The 12,427-nt window shown below is 47.4% G+C and overlaps 1 pseudogene; it reads left to right on the top strand.

The window, feature by feature from the left end:
- Positions 1 to 12,427, top strand: part of LOC123101509 (uncharacterized) — a 15,817-nt pseudogene that overhangs the window by 1,242 nt on the left and 2,148 nt on the right.

Raw genomic sequence — 12,427 nt, 5'->3', positions numbered from 1 at the left:
CTGTTATCAGCGATGAAGTTTACCTACTTTATGTAGTTTGACTTTAGACAAATCTTATATGCGGTGTAAAAAGAACCGGAAAGAGTACTTCACATTCCCTTTTCTTCGGTTGTTTCTAATTTGACTGCAAGACTGCGAGTGCAGCTCTGAGATCATTTTCTGATTCTTGGTGATTTGTAGGAATGCTACTACTCTGCAATGTTCATATCTAATTCATTTTTTTTATTGAAGGCGACTAGAAAAACACTTGTACTGTGAGAGATTCTTGAAGCTGATATCTGGTTATTGCGAAATAACAAGGAATCCTTGACACCGCAGTAATATTTCTTTATGATAGGTATGCATTTTATCGAGCTATTTTCTTCTTTGGTCATGACATGCTATTAAAATCCCAAACAAGGCACCATCACCGCATGTACTCGCACCCAGGCTACACCAACCGTCATAAATAAAACCATCTCCTTCGCTTCCTAAGATCAATTTCTCAAGAGGAACATCTCACGCAGCCATCTATGACCTCTTTGTCGATATATATGTGTGATTTTGTAACCCATGATATGTTTGAGGAAATGCCCCTGGAGAGATTATCATGCAGAGCATACAAACGTTTGATTAAATTTTGCTTGGTTCTTTAGAACAATACTGTCGGCATATCAACAATAAGGGTACCCTGAGTCACCTGCCAAATGAGCCAGCCCCCAAAAAACAATCAAGTAAAATAAGAAACATAAAGGGTTTTTCAGCGTTGCCCCGTTAAAGATGAAGGCCACATGTGTTGTACACAGATCTATTGTGTGTATTTACTATCATATAAATAAATATAAATGACACAAACAATCCAAGCGAAGGATGTCAAGACGTCAGCCCTGGTGTCATAAGGATGGTGCCCGAAACCCCGAGCATCAACCTCCCAGGCTCGCGTGCGCAGGAAGGTCACTCTCTCTACGAATGGAGAACCTCGCCGCTGCAGGCCTACGTAAACCGTCATCATCACAACGAACAGGTTGGACGGGTACCTCAGGCTGATCAGGTGCAAACCCTATCGATCAGGTGAAAGCGACAGGACCATACAACCTTTTTGATCAAGGGAGTGGTGCGTCGCGTCACATCAAGCAGGACAATTGTTAGAATAAATCCGAGGCATACCGTCGATCATCCAAGGACCAAGCAATCACACGAGCACGACACCGAGATTTGTTAACGAGGTTCACCGATATGGCTACATCCCCGGGGCTTGACTACGGGCGCTCCTCGCCGTGACACCGTCACAATACCGCACACCGGCCACCCGGGCGCCGGCACATGCCGCCGGCTCCCCCTTGCGCGCCTGTGCTATTATGTTGGCATATGTTACATCGTGTGTCTAATACCGCTATATATGAAAGGCCTAGGATACAAGTGTCCTATTAGGACACAACTCCACATTCTATATAAACACAATACAACTCCTAGTTCAACTGTAACCTACCTTGTACACAATATTCGACACAACTCTAACAAACTCCACCTTCACGAATATTTTCCACCACCTTGAATCTGATACCAGATGTAGCTATATCGGTGAACCTCGTTAACAAATCTCGGTGTCATACTCGTGTGATTGCTTGGTCCTTGAGTGATCGACCATATGCCTCGGATTTATTTTAACAAGTGATATCATGAGCAAGGTTGAAAAGGTCCGGCAGGCGGTCGAGTTGATCTGAAAGGAGGAGGTTTTGAAGAGATCGTGATTGTAGAAGCTGGTCGGTGGCTAGTCGGCGGGATCTTTGGCGATCGCGCGGGACAAGACAGGAGAGAGCAGCAAGACGATCTGGGCCAAAAACAGAAGTGATCGGTTCGCAGGAAGTTATCGGCGAGATCGAAGTTCTCGGCGCTTCGCGGTGGTGGCGGAACGTGCAGGCGGCACGCGCTGTGCAGCCGTGCGCACAGGTGGCTGAAGCCAAGGCGGGGGCTAGCGTGGTCCATAGGACGTGGGCTGGCCCATGTGGGGCAGCGCAGGCAGGCCTAGGCGGAGTCGGCCGATAGCAAGTTGGAACTGGAGGGCTACTTACGTGAGATTTGTTTGGAAACAAAAGGAGACCGAGTCTCCATACTCTATATGACACAGAAAGGCAAAGCAAAGCTAGCTTCTTGGGGTTGAGCCAAGGGAGTAGATCATGTGAAGACCAGCTAGTTGAAATTGCCAGTAGTATGTGGAGGTTTTGTTTGTGTACTTGGGGAATCGTGTGTAAAGCTCGGATAATTTTTCGCATGGTCAGCCACACAAAGGACTATGGCGTCAATGGGTACCAGGTTTGAGGTAGAGAAGTTGACTGGACTGGAAACCTTGGGTTATGGCAGACAAAGGTGAAAGATTTGTTGGTGCAATAGAGATGCTTGAAGGAGTTACGGGAAGTCATGTCAGCTAAGATGGAATTATCAGGTGATGGATGGAGATTCGGACAAGACGATTTGGGAGCCTTGAGTGTGTCGTACAGTCCAATAAGATCGGCTTGGTCGGACAAGCTAGTCTGACGGATCGACGCGAGTCGGTTGGTACAGAGGACGGTGGTGAGATCGGCAACGACGACGTAGGAGCATGATGTTGATGGTGACCGACTTCTGGGGCGTGGAAACACGTGGCACAGGCCCCGAGGGCTTGTGCAGCTTCGACAAGACTATGGCGCGGGGTTGATTCTAGGTGATGTATACACGGAGCTTGAAGTCGACGGGGCGCGAGGGTGGACTGATCATCTACCATGGAGTCATGTTGAATGTGAAGCTGGATTGAGGGGCTACGATGTAAGGATCCAGGGAATCGAAGCCTATTCAGCAAAGGGGAAAAGCATGGGACACACAGTTTGGACTGGAGCCCAGTGGTCTGATGAAAGTGTGAAACTCGTCATCGATCGGTTATGATTGGTGGTACTCTGCAGTGGGGGTTGAGTGGTGTGGGTTCGCGATCCTTGAGACTCGACCGGGACAGCGGAGGCTCGACGCAGTAATAACGACGAGGCGTGCAGTACGCACGGGACATGGAGACGGGCCAGGGCTCTGGTGGTCATACATGTGATGAGACAACTGTGAATTTGACTTGAGATGACTACAAGCAATGGTGAAATTCCTTCAAGTTTCAAACAGGCTGTCAAGAAAGGAGCGGTGATGTTGAGTTCAGGTAACTCTTATGTGTGATACCCAATATGTGAGTTGTTCACTTTCACGCAGGTCAGTGATCAATGTGTGATGGCATTGAACGGATACTCTAAAAGTTGGGAGCGCAAACTAGAGTAATGTGGAACTTAATTTCGTTCGAGTGTTGACTCTGGTCAAGAAAAGAAGGGACTACAAGTTGCAGGTGGAGTCATATAGAGTCTTTGGAGTAGCAGCGGTACTCATGGGATAAGCTCAAATCCAATGTACATGGAAGTTTGACGCAGTGACAAATTCAAGGTGGTGGAGAATATTCGCCAAGGTGGAGTTTGTTAGAGTTGTGTCGAATATTGTGTACAAGGTAGGTTACAGTTGAACTAGGAGTTGTATTGTGTTTAAATAGGATGTGGAGTTGTGTCCTAATAGGACACTTGTATCCTAGACCTCTCATATATAACGGGAGTAGACACATGAAGTAACATATGCCAACATAATAGCATAGGCGCGCAAGGGGGAGCCGTCGGCGTGTGCCGGCGCCCGGGTGGCCGGTGTGCGGTATTGTGACGGTGTCACGGGGAGGAGCGCCCGTAGTCAAGCCCCGGGAATGTAGCCATATCGGTGAACCTCGTTACAAATCTCGGTGTCATGCTCGTGTGATTGTTTGGTCCTCGGATAATTGACGGTATGCCTCGAATTTATTCTAACAACAAAGACAAGCAGGACAATGACAAGCGGGACCCAGGCATCTACCAAAAGCACTTGAGTACCTGACACTCTGCAGTATCAGCTTATCTTCTGAACCGTAAACAAATGCACATCTGCAAGATGGACGCCGACCTTCAACTAGTATTTGTTCACACATACTAAACCGACTATTATGGTGTCCCCATGCCTATATAAGGGGAGGACCGAGGTCATTTTAAGACAAACGATTGAGCTATCACACACACATGCACACACCAGTTAACACTACTCCCATTCCGAGCATCACCAGAAGGCGATAGTACATCAAACTTAGCCGAGTAGAGATAGGAGTGCTCGGGCACTCAAGCTAGGACTCCAACCACCACCGATGACACGCCGAGCACCCCGTTTGCAACACAACAACACTTTAACCTCCATTTTCATATCAACGAAGAACAGGACATAGGATTTTATGCTATCAATGGCGGCCTGAACCTATATAAAAATCCTTGTGTCCCTTGTGATTTTCTCAGAAGGAAGCCGTGCGTTTTAGCCTCTCGTTGAACTCAAAATTACAAGGTATCTTTGATCCTTGATGTCCTGAGTTTACGCTCCCGACAAATACCCTTTCTTTGTGTGTGTGTTTTGTCTCAATTTGTTGTTAAGAAAATCTTGAAATTTGATATAGTCTTAGAGGTATGAAGTAATCTACGCTTTGCTACCTTTGTAACAAAGCATATATCTCGTAAAAAAAGCTTTCTAGCATATGGATATGAAAAAAATAGTACTAATGCCTAAAGTTGAAGCAATTTCAACTCCGCTGCTGGTTGTTGCCTGATACTGGTATGGAATGCTTATTAGGTTAGTAATTAGCTTGAGCCTGGGTTTCTCATTGCTACCTAAATGAGGATAATGCGTCATGCTTGTATTTAGAGAGCCAAGCTTCTCTTCGTTCTATACTCTCACCCAGTCTACACCAACCGTCATCTCACGCATGCCATCTGTGACCTCTTTGTCGATGTATATGTGTGATTTTGTAGCCCACGATACTTTTGAGGAAATGCCCCAGATGAGATTGCAGAGCATACACGTTTGTTTTTGCTTGATTTTTCAGAACAATGCCCTTTCTTGTGTGTGTTTTCTCAGTTTGTTGTTGAGAAACTCTTGAAATTTGACATAGTTTTACAGGTATGAAGTAACCTGTGCTTTGCTACCTTGTAATGAAGCATACCTCATAAAAAAGCTTTTTAGCATATGGATATGAAGAAAAAAATAGTACTAAGGCCTAAAGCTGAAGTTATGTCAGCTCAGCTGTTGGGTGTTGTCTGATATTGGTATGGAATGCTCATTAGGTTGTACCCACAGAATTCTTGATTTTAATTAGCTTCCTGGGCCTGGGTTTCCCATTGGTACCTTCTGTTATTCTTTACCGCCCCTACAAATGTATGGTGATTAATACTCAAATAGAACTTCTCTCTGTCCGTGTCTTGCACCCGGGGCGCAATCTAGTCATTCTAAAAGCTAGAGGTTGGTTTATCTTGCAGGTGTTGTAAAAAAAATAAGAATGGGCAAAAGACCAAATCCTGGTGATATTTGTGGATTGGGTATGTCCCTCTTTGTAGAAAATATGCCAGTGCTTCTTTATAACCTTACTTTGAGTACTGACATGATGTTTTCAATTGTTTTGGAGGGAGACTTGGGCAGAGCATTAGATTTAGGAGAATAGTTTGGGGTGGAAGTGGCAGAATTCAGGTTGAGAGCAGCATTCCAGGTCCAAGAGTTTCAAATCGATGTATGCTACTCCTACTCTACTTTGAGAGCGGCATGGCACAGGTTGGGTGCCCATACAAAGAACTCTGGTTCATCCGGGTCCCCTGGAAGTTATCTTTGCTTGATGCTTAGAAAAAGTATATATATTAAGGATGATAATGTGCTTAAGAAGAGGCTTGCAGGATAAATGTTAAAGGTATTTTGTCGGCTTATGAGGAGGGAACTGGACAACTATTAAGTCCGGATAAATGTTCCGTCTTATTTGACAAAAAAAATGCTTTATGGAGGACCAGGTGTCCATCCTGGTTATCCTTAAACTCACCATCGATGGATTTGAGGACAAATATATGTGCTTGCCTGTACCAGAAGGCCGTATGAAGGTGGGTAAGTTTCAATCCACCAAAGGTAAATCACTCAAGCGTGTTTCAGATTGGATTGAAAAATATGCTTCAAGCGGGGTGAAAGAAATCCAGATCAAGTCTGTTGTTCAGGCTTTACCGGTTTATACAATGGGTATTTTTAAATTCTCTGATTTATTGTGTGAGGAGTTATCCCAGATTATCAGGAATTTTTGGTGGGGCGATGAAGAGAATAGGAAAAGAACACATTGGCTGGCTTGGGATAAGATGACAAGACCAAAAAGTGAAGGGGGTATGGGATTTCGCAATCTTCAGCTTTTTAATCAAGCGCTTTTGGCAAAACAAGCTTGGCGTCTTTTGGTTTTTCCAGACCCTCTGTGTGCAAAGTTGATGAAAGCTAAATATTATCCTCATGGGCATCTTATTGATATCGTTTTCCCTCAAGATACATCCTTTCTTGGCAAGGAATTATGCATGGCCTCGAACTGCTAAAAAAGGTATCATATGAAGAGTGGCCGATGAGACTAGTATAAATATTTGGAGGGATAATTGGATCCTTGGAGAATCTGGTCTTCAAATCTCTGCTAAGAAGAACAGAACTAGGATCAAATGGGTGTCCGAGTTATTCTTGAGTGGGACTAGGAGATGGGATGAACACCTGATCAGGCATCTATTTCTTATCAATGATGCAGAGGAGATCCTAAAGTTGCGCACTCTTAGAATGGGCGAGGGAGATATTATTTCTTGGCAGTGCACCATGAGAAAAGCAGTTTGTTCTCAGTGAAGAGTGTGTAGTGTATAGACTGGCACTGAATCTTAAGGACCCGAAGATCGATTTAGGCAATTCTAATGATGCCATTGAAGGAACTATGCCCTAGAGGCAATAATAAAGTTGTTACTTTATATTTCCTCATATCATGATAAATGTTTATTATTCATGCTATAATTGTATTAACCGGAAACTTGATACATGTGTGGATACATAGACAAAACACAGTGTCCCTAGTAAGCCTCTACTAGACTAGCTCGTTAATCAAAGATGGTTAAGTTTCCTAGCCATAGACATGTGTTGTCATTTGATGAACGGGATCATATCATTAGGAGAATGATGTGATGGACAAGACCCATTTGTTAGCTTAGCATAATGATCGTTAAGTTTTATTGCTATTGGGACATATACATATTCCGTTGACTATGAGATTATGCAACTCCCGGATACCGGAGGAATACCTTGTGTGCTATCAAACGTCACAACGTAACTGGGTGATTATAAGGATGCTCTACAGGTATCTCCGAATGTGTTTGTTGGGTTGACATAGATCGAGATTAGGATTTGTCACTCTGAGTATCGGAGAGGTATCTCTGGGCCCTCTCGGTAATGCACATCATTGGAAACCCCTTTCGTATCGACTCCGAACACTCCAAGCAGATGGATCCGGTGGAGCTTTCGTCCTTAAACGAGCTCCTAGATCGCATCGCCGCCCTGTGGGTCGCTGCAGACTACGACCGAATTGGGCTTAAACCCGATCAGAGAGAAATCAAATCTCCACCGATCACCCACCAGATAACGGTAGTCGAAGAGCGAGTCGACAACTCTTCCTCCATATTAAGGATGGACTATGTCCGGATCTCCGGTCTCGAAGAGCCGGACACCTACCCGCGAGGTGATGCATCCTACCCTCCGAACATAGAATCAGACGACGGGCCTAAAAAATTAGTGGACATCCCGGAGCCCGATCTGCTAAGTTCGGAAGACCTTCAGACTCCGGGTCCAAAACTGGGGCAGGGTTCAGATTTAAATCCACCCACCCACCCGAATACAAGCGCTCTCATGAGCATAAAACATCAGTCTCAGAAAACGGTCCACTTCTCGGCCAGATTCCTTCTTGTCAAAAACAAGATTAAAGATTGCCGCGACGAGGAAGCGATCTCAGTGTTCCGCAAAAATTGCAGGGACGAAGGAATCCTTAACGCCATCAACCGCCATCGCATCTTACACTTCGCTGACTTGGCAACTATCGTACAGAAGTACAGTGCAATGGAAAGCGCCTGGAAAACTCAAGCAACTCATTGGGAATCATCGGTCCCCACTCAAACCCTCATTCAGGAGAAAAGGGTGCGCCCTTGCAACACGCCCGGCTCAATAGCAAAGAAATACAAGTCCAGTATGGGGCACGGAACCGTTCTGGAAGGATGGCTCGATGGGCCATGCAAAATACACGCAACACCGGATAACATACCAACACATAGCCTTAGAGCATGTTGGATACTCCGGCAAGTGGCCAAGAGCGGCGAGGATATCCTCACCAAGAATAACCCAGAACAACACCCCCCAAAGGACAACGACCCCAAAGTACTGATGGTCTTCGAGACATTCGCCTCAAACAATAGGCGCAAAAGAGCACTATGCGGACTCGCCGAAGTTTGTCAAATAGCAGCAATAAACCCTTGGAATGACACGGCTATAACCTTTAATGCCGGCAACGAACCAAAATACAGGACAGTCCGAGCACCAGCCACCTTGGTCCTCAGTCCAATTGTGGACGGCTTTCGGCTCACCAAGGTCCTCATGGATGGTGGCAGCAGACTAAACCTCATCTACGAAGATACACTCCATAAAATGGAAATAGATAGGAGCCGTGTTGAGCAAAGCAGCACGACCTTCCGAGGATTATCCCCAGTCAGGAGGCGCGGTGTGCGGGAAAAATAACGCTCGACGTGGTATTCGGCATGCTGGAGAATTATCGGTCCGAAGAAATAACCTTCCAAGTGGCCCCTTCCAACAGCGGATATCACACCCTCTTAGGGCGAGATGCATTTACGCGCTTCCAAGTGGTACCCCATTATTGATACATGAAGCTTAAGATGCCTGGGCACAACGGTATAATCACTCTAGCTAGTGATCCGGACATAGCACTCCGTGCCGAGAACAAAACCGCATCCTTGGCCCTCGAGGCATTATCTGAAGCCCTCGAGGCCGAAGAATTAACTGCGCTGCGCTCCACGATGGACAGGGATGATGTGGTCCTAGACAAACGACCCAAATCCACCTCCTTCAAACCAGCAGAAGAAATAGTCAAATTCCAAGTCCATCCAACGGACCCCAATAAGACAGCATCCATCGAAGCACAATTAGACCCAGCGGTTGACACCGCACTATGAGAGTTCTTGCGCGAGAATTGGGATATATTCGCCTGGCACCCTTCTGATATGCCAGGAATCCCACGTGAGTTGGCCGAACATAGCCTCAATATATTAAAGGAATATAAACCGGTCAAGCAAACACTGCGGCGCTTTTCCGAACCCAAACGTCAAGCTATGGGGGAGGAGCTAGCCAAGCTAAATGAGGCCAGATTCATCAGAGAAATAAAATATCCGGACTGGTTGGCAAACCTGGTGATGGTACCAAAGAAGGAAAAATCATGGCAATTGTGCGTCGATTTTAAAGACCTCAATAAGGCTTGCCCTAAGGATCCCTTCTCCCTCCCCCGCATTGATCAAACCATTGATGCTACTGCAGGACACGACTCACTGTGTTTCCTTGATGCATATTCCGGATACCATCAAATCAACATGAAGGAGTCCGATCAAGCTGCAACATCATTCATTACCCCATATGGGCCATTCTTCTTCAACACCGTGCCCGTCGGGCTCAAGAACGCCGGCGCCACATACCAGCGCATGATTCAAACATGACTGGAGAAACAGATCGGCAAGATAGTTAAAGCTTATGTAGACGACATCGTTGTCGGTGTCAAAATCGGCGGATCTCGGGTAGGGGGTCTCGAACTGTGCGTCTAGGATCGATGGTAACAGGAGACAGGGGACACGATGTTTACCCAGGTTCGGGCCCTCTCTATTTAGGTAATACCCTACTTCCTGCTTGATTGATCTTGATGAATATGAGTATTACAAGAGTTGACTTACCACGAGATCGTAATGACTAAACCCTAGAAGTCTAGCCTATGCATATGGTAATGGGTATATGTGGTGTCCTTTCCGTACTATCCCCTTTGGTTTATATAGACACCGAGGGGATCTAGGGTTTACATGGAGTCGGTTACATAAGAAGGAATCTTCGGTCGCCAAGCTTGCCTTCCACGCCAAGTAGAGTCCAATCCGGACACGATGCAGTCTTCGGCCTTCATGTCTTCACAGCCCATCACTCCGGCCCATGGATAACAGGCCGGACGCCCGAGGACCCCTTAGTCCAGGACTCCCTCAGTAGCCCCTGAACCTGGCTTTCAAATGACGAGGAGTCCGACGCGTTGTTTGTCTTCGGCATTGTAAGGCGGGTTCCCCTTTCTCCGAACTCCAAGATAGTCTTCGAATGCAATGATAGTATCCTGACCTGTTACGTACACCATACACAACCGCGGAGAGAATATAATATTTGCACAAATCTAATCTGTTGACAGCTTTTTTCCAACACGACATCATGTTTGTCCGGTTATAATTTTGAACCATTTTTCTTCTGCCATCCCACGCTTCGAGACGCGGTTGCTATTGGCACATCTTGTTGAAACAGAGATCGTGCCCCCATATTGCGGGATTCTCATCAATGCGGGCATGGGTAACTCAATCATGCCATTTATATAGTCCAAGGGAACAGGCGAATCCTAAGGCGAGTGAGGAGGCGTTTAATATTTGCTGCCTTTATAAGGGGATAAGGATTCCCTTTTCCTCTCCTCATGCTCTCTCTTCGTCTCCGCCTTTTCGATCTCAAGCTCCAACGCTCAAGTTCTCATCTCCTCTCCACTCAAGCAACCATGTCCGGATCTGGTGGTCAGGGCAAGTGGATGGTCTCCTCCGTCAAGGAGGAGGACATTACTAAGCTCCGGGCGGTCGGATATTTGGCGAAGGAGATCACCCATCGTCTGCCAGCCGAGGGACAAGTCGTCCCCACGCCGGAGCCCACAAAGAGGGTAGTATTCATCCCCATTTCCTCGGTGGGCTAGGGTTTCCACTCCACCCTTTTGTCCGCGGGCTGATGTACTACTACAGGGTAGATTTCCATGATCTATCCCCGAATTCCTTCTTCAACATCTCGGCGTTTATCATCGTGTGCGAGGCCTTCCTCCGCATCCATCCCCACTTCGGGCTGTGGCTGAAAGTCTTCAACGTGAAGCCGAAGGTGGTGGATGGCCAACACGCGGAGTGCGGAGGGGCCATGGTGAGCAAGCTATCCAACGTCTCCTGCCCCAAAGGCACCTTTGTGGAGACAGTAAAGGAATGGCAGAAGCAATGGTTCTACATCACAGAACCTCGCAGCGCCACCTGGGCCGTAGCTGTCGAATTCCGCCCCAGCGCTCCCATGCGACTCACCTCCTGGGTCGAGAAGAGTCTGGACTGGTGTTCACCTAACGAGCTGATAGCGCTGCAGACGCACATTCAAAGCATGGTAACCAAGGACGTCAAGCTCGTTGACGTTATCCAGGTGATGCTAATCCGCCGTATTCTTCCGTGCCAGCGCCGAAGCCACCCTTTATAGGAGTTTAATTCGAAGAAGCACCAGACCCTGAAAAGGCTCTTCGACACTTCTCACGAAGGGGCCTGGAAGTTGCTCTTTAAGGGCAACGAGAAGCCACCGACCATGGACTCAGGCCGTGGTCACAATTGTAACCGCCCCGCCAGCGAGGTATGTTACTTTTGACGTATTCCCAACTTAAATGTTTCGACGATGATGTCCGAGATCTTAGTATTGCTCTCTCAGGACTGGGTGGAGAGGGCGAAGCGGATCCAGTGTCCGGCTCCATTGCCCGAAGAACCAGTCATCCCACGCTTGGCGAGGATGCTGGTACCGGCGCCATATACGGCGCCGGAGAAGAAGCTAAGAAGAAAGCCAAGGGTGCCAAGAGTGGCCCCATCGCAAGGGCACTTCGGATGAGGCGTCCGAAGACAACGAGACCCATTCCTCTGTCCCTGAGGACAACGACGAGGAAGAGGAGGAGGAGGAAAATAACCCTCCTCCCGAGGAGGAGAAGAAGAAGAGGGCAGCCTCAACACATCTGGAGGCGCAAGCACCCAAAAAGGGTAAGGGCACCCCAGCGGTTGACACCGCGTGGGACGTCGACAGTAGTCCGATGCGTCCGTTTCCCCCCTCCAGGTGCCGGCGGCGGCGCCATCCGTTAGGGGGGGCACTCCCCGGAGATGCGTGCCGCCTCTTCGGACATGCCACAACACCACCCGGTTGTGGTAGGTCATCCCATAGAAACACTTGGGAGCAACGTCCCCTCCGTATAGACCTGATGCGGCTGTTTCCGCCCTCCAGATGCCGGCGGCGGCGCCGTCCGTGAGGGGGGCACACCGCGAACGTGAGGCGGTCACACTCCGGAGACGGGTGTCGGGCGTTTGCAACCGCCACAAAACTTCTGTCGGCATAGCTGTTTTTGATTTTAATAAAATATAAGGACCTATATTCAAAAGAACATGACGGCCCATTATTAATGTGCTCGAAAAAAAATACAAACTATATATATATATAT

The sequence above is a fragment of the Triticum aestivum genome, chromosome 5A (assembly GCF_018294505.1).
Source record: "Triticum aestivum cultivar Chinese Spring chromosome 5A, IWGSC CS RefSeq v2.1, whole genome shotgun sequence".
Lineage (NCBI taxonomy): Eukaryota > Viridiplantae > Streptophyta > Magnoliopsida > Poales > Poaceae > Triticum > Triticum aestivum.
This window is presented reverse-complemented; position numbering and strand designations above follow the sequence as displayed.